The sequence below is a fragment of the Delphinus delphis genome, chromosome 12, assembly GCF_949987515.2.
Source record: "Delphinus delphis chromosome 12, mDelDel1.2, whole genome shotgun sequence".
Lineage (NCBI taxonomy): Eukaryota > Metazoa > Chordata > Mammalia > Artiodactyla > Delphinidae > Delphinus > Delphinus delphis.
Window position 1 is genome coordinate 17,581,572 of NC_082694.2, and position 10,483 is coordinate 17,592,054.

Here is a 10,483-nt window from a genome sequence, read left to right on the forward strand (position 1 = left end):
GTAGAGCAGCTACAGCTGAATTTCAGGCTGTCTCTTGAGCTTATGTTCTTTCCAATATCCTATGAAGTTTTTAAAGTTGATTTGTGCATGGAAAGGCAGTGCCCCCATTTTCAAAATTTCTTGGCATTTCAAGTGTGAAGCAATTAACTCCCAGCTGTGCATTATTCCAGAGCACAAGTTGCCTAAATAAATGAAGCCAACAGAGTGCATCTTTGGGGCCCTCTGCTCCTCTTTTCTTGCTAACAGTATCCTTTGTAGGCCAGCAAGTTCCATTTCTTGCTGTTCTTATCCTTCCCCTTCTGGCTACCCAGAAAGCCCTGTTGCTCCTGCCCTTTCATCCAACGTTATATGTTATAGCTATTAAACAAATCACTGACGATTTTATATACAGGTGTTTTACTTTTATTGTAATTATTATTTTGATTTTATTTAAGAAGGTTCATAACAGAAAATAATGCCACCCCTTTGCAACTATTTCAATAATAGTAGGTTAATAGTTAATAATGATAATAATAATAGTTAATAATAGGGGTGGTTTCAGTAGGTTTAAAAGAATACATTTGCACTGTAGGCAGAAGACATACTTAGAAAGCTGGGTTCAAATCTTATCTATCTTTTTATCCCATTGCACCTGTCACATCCCCCAGCATTCATTAGTTACATGAAATGTGTATTTGAATAAGTGAATAACACATAATTTGGGCCCACCAACTCAGAAGGGATATGCAAAATCAATTACACACAAATGAATTGGATGCATTTACTCTTGAAAGAGAACATAACAGAGAGGGTCATTGGATGGCTACAACCAGGCATGGGAGTGGTTTCCTCTTCCAGCTGGACAGCCTAAGGAGCTGTTAAACTGTGTAGTTTTCAATGGAAACTTCATAAATTGCTCATTCTACTCCATCATCAGTGTTGGCATCTTTGTTATGTTCTTAATATTCATTAGTTTTATAAAAAATTAATAAGCTATTGTTTCAATGTACTTTTTTGTAAGTCATTTTGCTGGCTCTTAAAATATTAGTTTGAAATGAATTGGATGTCATTTACCTGTCATGTTAGTGCTTTTACAAAAGAACTAGAGCTCAGCCCATCAAAAGTATAATTATTTTGTTGTTGCTGCTATTGCTGTTCTAACTCTTTTACATGAAAATCTCAACTATGTAATGCATTTACATGATTATTTTGCTGGAATACTCCAAACTCAATTTCAATTTTTATCAGTGCCTTGGGGTCATCATTTGAACAAGTTATTTCAGTGTGAGGTAAGACAATGGGTATATATTATTACACTATGTGAAACAACTTGTTTACAACCTAAAAAGACACAGGATTTCCTCTTTGTAGTATTTATGTTTATGTGTGTATGTGTACAAAAGTGTGTGATTTCTTAATTTCACCTTCCTCATTCTTAACTATGGCTTTTTATTGCTACTAGTGTCTTCCTTGTACTAACCCCTTTATCTTGTCTTTTAATTATTTTAATATTTTAAGGTTTGAGCAGAAGATATAAAATGTTTGTAAACCCTACAGTAAATAAACCACTAAACGACTTCCATGCTATCATCTTCTATCCTGCATGAACACGGAATTAGTTTTCTCAGAAGCATACATTTGGAATATAGTTTAGAATCTTGAGCATTATAAGAGATTAAATTCTTGGAAGATAACCTAAGCCCAGAGTGAAAGATGCTGGTTTGAATTACAGCCTCATCACTTATGAGGTTTGATAGAGTAGCTGTAGAATTTGTTAAACGGTAGCTGTTATTATTATTCTTATGATTATATTTGCTTTAGCTTTCTTTTCAGGAAAAAGCATGCACTCACAATCTGAAAGCTTCATATCACGGTTGTGACTCTCAAGGAAGACAATGTATATGACAGTTTTCCATCAGCTACATACAAATGTCAGGTTTGTCTCTCTTACCCTTTCATGTACTTGGCCCTCTTCCAGAGCTTTGAGGTTGCCAGAAATTTAACATAGAATTTGATAGGTTGTCACAGGACTATGTATTTAATTTGTACACATAATTTGACCTCTATTTGTGTTGTTTCTGAATATGTACTTTCTTTGGACCCTAGGAGCCTAGAGAGAAAAAAAAGATGACACCATCCCCCTTTCTTCCCATTTCCTCCTACTTGATTAGGGTTTAATGGGGTCATGGATATTGGATACTGGCCATAGCTGTGGCCTGTTAAGTGGCCCAGTCTGTTGAATAAATCATATTAAATTAGGTGCATGCACGTGTTCAGGAAGGGACAGAGAAAACACATTTCTCCTTGACTAACACCTTTTTCTAATTGACTCCAGGCCAGCATTGCAGTTTGTCAGTCCTGTGGCAGCTGCCATAACCCTCTATTGCTGGGCTCCAAGCTCTGTGGGCTACTGGCTCCAATTCTGCTCTCGCTGTGGGTTCCACTCCTTTGAGGGTCCTGGCACAAAAGAGGATTTCTAAGAGTTAGCTATGTAGCTGGTCATAAACTTACAAATCATTAAATCTCAAGCTATTTTCTATTTGGAGCTTTGCTTTGTTCTAAATGTTGAGCAGATTATAGAATAAGTTGTCCCCACGTATATACTCAATGGCATATTCAGGAGAAAGACGTAGACATTTATGTAGAACAATAAAGTGCATTATGTTGCAATATAAACAAAAGACTTCAGCTTAATCTAATTTAAGCTGGATTAAAGTGTTGGTGGATAAAAGCAATATTTTAGCTGGAAATTTAGGAATTTAGACAAGTACGAAGAAAGAACAAGTTCTGAAACTTCCATGCCATTCCAAGTCATTTTATAAGAACACGTTGTTTGTTGACCAACACCTGCAGACCTCTACTCCCTTATCCTCTTTAGCAAATCTCTCTCTTCAAATTGTCACACATGACATCTGCCTTCACATACAAAGGTGACTCCACATCTCAGTCATTTGATGAGATTTCAGCTAATTTGATAGGATATAAAGGTCAGTGGCTTATTATTCCAGGACTGTTAGAGGGTTTGACTGCAGTGTAACTTGGCTTTCAAGAGCATCTTGGCCTAAAATCATCACTAAAGCTGAGAATCCATTCATTTTATAAAGTCCCCTTAGCATGATTTGCTTGAAAAAACTGTATCCTTTGCCCTTGACGGTCCAAATATTCTTGCAAATACTCCACTGAAATATTTCCTATTTTACTTGAAATCTCCCTGGTTCATTCTTCTCTAATAACCTGAAGAATTTAAGGCTTTTCCTTAACCACTTGACCTGGCATTGTATTGCAGTAATCAGTGATCTGTGTCCTGAATTTATTTTCACTACTCAAGTTCACGTACTCCAAATTACATGTTCCTTCACCTCTGTGTGTGCCACATCCACTCTGTGCTTTCCTGCCTGCTGAGTGTTCTGTTCTATCATGGCTGCATTTTAGTATTTATAAATCCTTTTCCCACACAAGCTGTAGTTCAACACATTACCTATCTGGGCTGCATTGGGAAACTGACAAAAGTTCACATAGGTTGTTGAGTTATGGAGATAAGTTAAGAATTTTAGACGTAGTAATATGAGTAGACGAGAATGAAAGACATTCTTCAACACCATTGGATGTCAGAGGATACAAACTCCATGAGAAAAGGCACTGTCTCTTTTGTCTCTTGTCTTAGTCCCTATTACAGTGATTATTTCCATTACATATATTCCCATTCCCATTCCCATCATTCATTAATATTAATTGAATTAAAGAATAAATTAAGACAAAGCAGACCATTCAACTAGTTATATATATACAAATGAGCTCAGTATAGACTGGAAGCCCAATTAACAGGCAGTTTTGTTTTTTTGTTTTTTTTTTTTAGAAAAGGAAAATGACAAGAAAGTAAGCAATGATAAAGGACTATATAGGAAGAAATGCCTGGACAAATCCTTCAGAGCTCAGCTAAAGCTGTTATTTTTAGGCTTTCCATGAGGTTAAACGCGGGGAGAGATTTATTAAACCTGCTGGCCTACCAAGGACACTATCTTGAAATCCAAATTATATTTATTTCTTTTAAATGCTGCCCAGATAAAACTGTGGATTTTTCCACCCTTCTCTCACATAGATGTCATCTCTTCTTCCTTTAATATCTCTATCCCAAAGACTGACTTACTTGTCTTCTCTCGCCTCTCAAGCTATTAGATCTTTGAAGGCAAGCTTCATGGCTGATTTATCTTTGCCTTTTGCCTCTTCCTTTTCTCTGCAATGAATGGTTCAGTGCCTGTCCATTAATATGAGCATAGTCAGTGCTGATTGAGTAGAATGGCTACAGCCCTGAGGAGAAATGAGGTGGAGAGCCCTCAGACAATGCATGATTAGGAATGCACCAGAACAAGGCTGTTTCCTAAGGTGACATGCAGTCTGGCTGCCAACTGACCTTCAGTTATGATGATCTCCTTCTCCCCACACTTTGAACCTGAAAGGAAATATACTACCTTTGATTAGTTTTTAAGGAGGAGTCTCATAAAAAGCATGCTACATGTGCCAAACCTTTTACATGAAATACAGTGTTACTGATGGCTTTTCATTAGCATTTTATTGGTGTTCTTTAAAACTCTTACTGGACAAAACATTCCAGAGGTTCACCTTCTCTGGCGTCTATCACTGCTGTGCCAGACGGTGTTTCATATCTCTCTGAGAATCCCTCTCTTTTTCTTAGCTAGATAGATTTCCCACGACAAGGTCTCAATGTCACTTCACACACACACACACACACACACACACACACACACACACACACCACACATACACACAGAGCTAAGAAAAAATATCGTTCAGACTATTACTTGTAAAATAAGCAGAAAAATAATTGCTTAAAATCATGTTGATCTTTATGAAGAGATAACAATGTCCATTTACCCAGTCAATCTCAAAATAATTGAGTGTATTTTATACATAGTGGAAAGCTAAGACCACATCCTTTCAGAGCTTCAGAACTTCCATCACCTCCTTCTTCTAGAAAGCTCAATTATATGGTTGTACAAGTAAATAAGAATATATTTACATAATTTTATCTGCAGCAGACAATTTTTAAGGCTCTTTAGGAAAAGAAATGCAGTGCCAGTGTTCAGGAAAATAACAGCAATGACAATTCTTGAGTTTCTTCAGATGTTTTGCCACAAGGATACTGCCAAACAAAATGTGCTTGGTTTACTTTACCTCAATCATAGATCCAAATGCAAAATCCTCAAGGGCATCCTGTGCGTTTGCATATATCTCTTGAGAATATAAGTGTACATATTCAAGAGAGGGTTGCTTTGCTCTTTTGATAAAATGTCTGTGGATTTCATACAGATTGAGTTAGAGAGTTGGGGCAATGAGGTCTCAAAAATTAATATAGTTTCACGCAAGCAAAGGAAAGAAAACACTAAAAATCTAGGTTTCAGAGTATATACTGGGTACTAATTTGGAGTACATAGGTTTTGGAAGTACATAATGAATACTTATTCTGTTCCAGGATCTCTGTTACAGAAACTTTCAGAGGTTATCACATGCCACTTCTACACAATCCTGTAAATCCCTTAGCTTGTCACAAGTCTTAAGTAGCTGAAGCAGGTTTTGAATGTAGGAACTCTTAACTTCAAATCCCACACCACTGCTTTTTTTTTTTTTTTTTTTTGCGGTACGCGGGCCTCTCACTGTTGTGGCCTCTCCCGTTGCGGAGCTCCGGACGCGCAGGCTCAGCGGCCATGGCTCATGGGCCCAGCCACTCTGCAGCATGTGGGATCCTCCCGGACCAGGTCATGAACCCGTGTCCCCTGCATCGGCAGGTGGACTCTCAACCACTGCGCCACCAGAGAAGCCTTACCATTGTCTTTTAAATGCATGCTGTGTCTGATTTTATTTTGTTTTTGAAGCTTATGTTAGATAGATTCCCAACATTAAAAAAAATAGATCCAATTTCTATTAGATGTTTTTCCTAGTATCAAATGTCATCCTGGCTGGAATATGAAATGTGAAGTATGAACTTATTTCAGATTTTTATTTTTTGGCAGATACTTGAATTTTCTCAAATGCTGGGCTTTCTCAACTCTACAGATCTAGGTCTGTGGATTTACTAACATTTGTAAATTACCAGTATGTGATAACATATGTATAATAGTAGTATATCATCTACTGCTATTTAGGAATTGCTAATGGGTTGTCCAAACTCATGTAACAGTATTAGAGCAGCAATTATCAAAATTTTGCATGCATTGTAATCACTTGAGACTCTGGCTTAAACATAGATAGCTGGACTCTACCCAACTGTTTCTACTCAGTAGATCTGGAATGGGAACTGAGAATTTGCCTTTTAATAAATTAGGAGGTAATACTGATGTTGCTGATCCAAGGACCAGGTGTTAATAACAACTGATATAGAACATTAAAGGATTGGTTTCAAGAGAACTGTTTTTGTTTTTGTTTCTAACTGGGGTGGGAGGTCATGGGGATTCAAGAATGAATTGCAGAAAATAATCAAAATGCTAAATCTCTTGTGGACATGTAGAAGTTAGACTGTGTGCTGGGACTTTGTTCAAAGGCCAATGGGAAGAAGTTAGAACATGACCAACTAAGATGATGTGTAAGTACCTTCTATGCCTGACCTCTGAATGAATGCCAGTTATGGCAATATATGCATCTCGTGGCTTGAACATAGGTTTAATTATATCTCAGAGATCCTTAAATTTAGAAACTAGCGATAAATAGTTACTGGGCCAAAGAGATGCTCAGAATAGGGCATTCAATTGTGCAAATGCCTGAATGACCTGTGCCGTTGAAACAAGAACTAAGCAAACTGGTCTCACAGGTAAGATCTTGGTGTGGTTTCTGAGCTCTGCTAGGATTCTTTCATGCTCTGAAATCCTGTCAGCACTAATGGGCTCAGGACAGAACAATACAAAATCAAGTCTCCTACTCCACACTTTCCTTATTGTTCCCCCTTAGATTAAGCTTAAGAATACAATACACAAAGTAGATAAAATGATAGTACTTTCCCCCTGATGGAGTAAGTTCTATTTATTTAAATCCTGGATTGAAAATAAAACACTTGAAATCTTTCTCTCTATACTTTATTGCTCACTCCCTCTGGCCCTGTCCCTACAAAAAACCTTTTCAGGAAAACTTATCTCTAGGTTACAGTTCTTCTGTTTCACTTCTTCTCATGTGAGTATAAAAAATAATAAGAAAACAATTCCCAATTTTCAAATACATAACATGAACATGATTATATCTATAAAGTGGCAGAAATGGAACCATAATCTAGGTCTTTAGAGAATTTTCTAATAATTTTCATAACTGCAATTCCCCAAGCTTTCATGTTTAAGAGAAGAAAAAACAATTCATTTAATTCTTCATTTTATTTATTATTTTTTCCAATATTATTTGTTGATTTTCTACTTTTTTTTTTCTTCCTGAGGTATTATACCAAATGATCAAGAACACTTGGTGTATAAGACAAAATAGCCATTGGGAAGGTACATGGAATCCATTCCCTCCCTTCCCGCTACCTCTTCCAGCTGCATTTCAAAATAAGACAATAAGATGTTCCTCCAAGTTTTAATCTATAAAATAGCCATTAGAAAGAGCACATCATCCATATTCATAGCTCTTTAAAATTCAGGATACGTCCCAGGATAATATTCGGTATTAATCTTGTTTAAGGCATCAATAAATAAGGCAAAAATATGCTATTCAGGTGGGAACATAAAAACAGGTTAAATCAGAGACCCAAACACTGGCAGAGATCTTAACGCACAGGGGCATTCATATGTGTTTTAATGTAGAAATTCTATACTAATCAGAATTCTGATTATAATTTGACCTCCCAATTGCATTTATCTGCATCAAAAAGAATGCCCTGATCAGTCAGTGAGGATAAATATTTCATTTCCTGAAGTTATATTTAGCTATTGTGAATAAATTTTGGGGTTTTTGCATTTCTATCTTTTATCAGTTTTGTAAGCCTGAATCACATTGCAGAGAGCAACCAACTCACATTGTACCCAAATTAGATTACCTAAACATATACTAGGTGTTTGAACTTGGAATTTGATGAGCACCTAAAGGTGAGTTTTCCCCTTTGTGTACACATGTGAGTGGTCAGTTCGCAGATCTGAGATGACACACCACTGCCCACTTATGCACCTTCTTCACATTCAAGTTCTTGCAAACAAACTGTTGTAATATACTCTGAATATGCTAGAAAATGCTGCTTAAAAATTATTCTTTTACAACAGGAGGAGTCAGGAAAGCTCTTTTAAAAAGAAACATTTCAACCAACAATAAACCCTAAAGAAGTAATGAAATCCAAGAGAAATTAAGTTATTGAAGAAGTTTCAGGACTCAAACGCACAGATAATTTATGATGTATGAAGAGAAGATAATGACCATGAATAAAAGAGAGCAGACAGGGCTTCCCTGGTGGTGCAGTGGTTGAGAGTCCGCCTGCGGATGCAGGAGACGTGGGTTCGTTCCCTGGTCCGGGAAGATCCCACATGCCGCGGAGCGGCTGGGCCCATGAACCATGGCCACTGAGCCTGCGCGTCCAGAGCCTGTGCTCCACAACGGGAGAGGCCACAACAGTGAGAGGCCTGCGTACAGAAAAAAAAAAAAAAAAAAAAGAGAGCAGACAATCAAGGACTAAACCTTTGAATATGCCATATCTAAGAAAGGAGAGAAAGAATAGGAGTTAGTAAAAAAAACACACAGATGTGGTCAGAAAGGTAAATGTGAAACGCACACTATAGTAATAAGGAAGATAGATGGATAAAGAAGTACAAAAAAAGGAGTACTTTATAATGACTATAGAAAGTTCTAGACCAAGCAGATCAAAAATGAAAAGGAAAAACAATTCTTAAAAACTGAAAAGCCACTAAAGGGGAGTATATGGCAAATCTCTGTACCTTCCCCTCAATTTTGCTATGAACCTAAAACTGCTCTAAAAAAATTAAGTCTAACATACATACACACAACAAAGAACAAAAAATCCAGAGTCAATGGCAGTGGGACCACAAGCATCCATGCTTCAGTCTTCAAAAGCAAGTCACTCTCATAAGCTCTATTATTGGACATATCTGTTCAGAGGGAAGACACTCAGGCCATGAGAATATCTTGGGTGATACTTTTGGGGAAAAGGATGTGGGAAGCCATGTGAAGTGTAGGCTATTTTATCTTTGCCCATTGCACATGTATTAAATTAATTTCTAATTTAAGATTTTAAAAAAGCAACTACATATGGGAGCTGTAGATAATTGCCGGCATTTGAAAGAAAAAAGTTTTAGTATTTGCTTCTCAAAATATAATACAGAGCTGGCAAGGGTCTTCATATTCTTTTCACTCTTATTACTTTTCCAATCTTAACTGGGAACTGTTGCCCTTCCCTTTATTTATTTTATGACATTGAAATCACCACCACTTTGAAAGTTTTCCAAAAATAATTACATAATATAGTATCAAGTGGAAAAAAAGATCTATAGCGAATATTTCACAGCTTCTTTTGGCAACTGTAGTCTCATTATCTCAAGACAGAACTTCATTTACTTTCATAAATGCCTCTCACCCAGCAACTGCATGAAAAAAATCACTTTCTCGTGTACGGTTGATTCCCATTTATAAACTTTTTGAATCCAAATGTGGAATATTCTTTGCCAGAGATTAGTATTTTACTTTCCAAGTAAACAGTGAATCAGATTCAGAAAGTATTTCCTATTCAGAGTTGTTTTTCCTGTGAGTGTAGAAAAATAGTCCTCACCATAGCTTTGATTTGCATTCTTGCTTTCTGTCAATAATAGAACTGGATTTGGTGTTTCCAAGTTGTTAAAACGTTTATTATCTAAAAGCTGCAGAATATACTACAACTGGCTCCTGCTGAGGCCGAGAGAGAAATCTGTGGGCCGGGAACACAATCTCAAGCTGTTTTTCTTCTAAGACCAGCCTCCAAGAACTTGAAAAATCCCCTTGAGAATTTCAATTCCAAATACTGTGGCCTTACTTCTTTTTAAGATTTGTCTCCTGCTTTCTAGGCAGTTTTGCGTGTGATCTTACGCCCCACTCTAAGAATGTTATAGCTCTAAACACTTACAGATAGGTATAAAAGAAAGTCATTGGAACTGTCCAGCAATGCAATTGGCTTGATGTCAGTTAAGGGTAAGTGGTGTAGGTGAGTGGGTGGTAAGTGGAGCTATAGGCTTGGGTAGGAAAATATGGGCTGCTAGTGAATCCTAAGACAAACTGATGGTTAGGAGAATATCCAGTTGACACTTCCCCACCCAAAAAAGAGAATCTGATAAGAAGAGAGATGGCAAGTTTGAGCTAATCCAGAGCAGAAAAAGAAAAGATTGCAATAGAATGATGAATAAATACCTTAGGTCATTCTGACCTACTGAAGTGCCATGTAGATGTAGGAAGGGGTCTTAATTAAGACTATAGTTGGTACATGTTTTCTGGGATGTTTCTGCTGAGTGGCCATGCAGGCAGCATCAGGCATCCA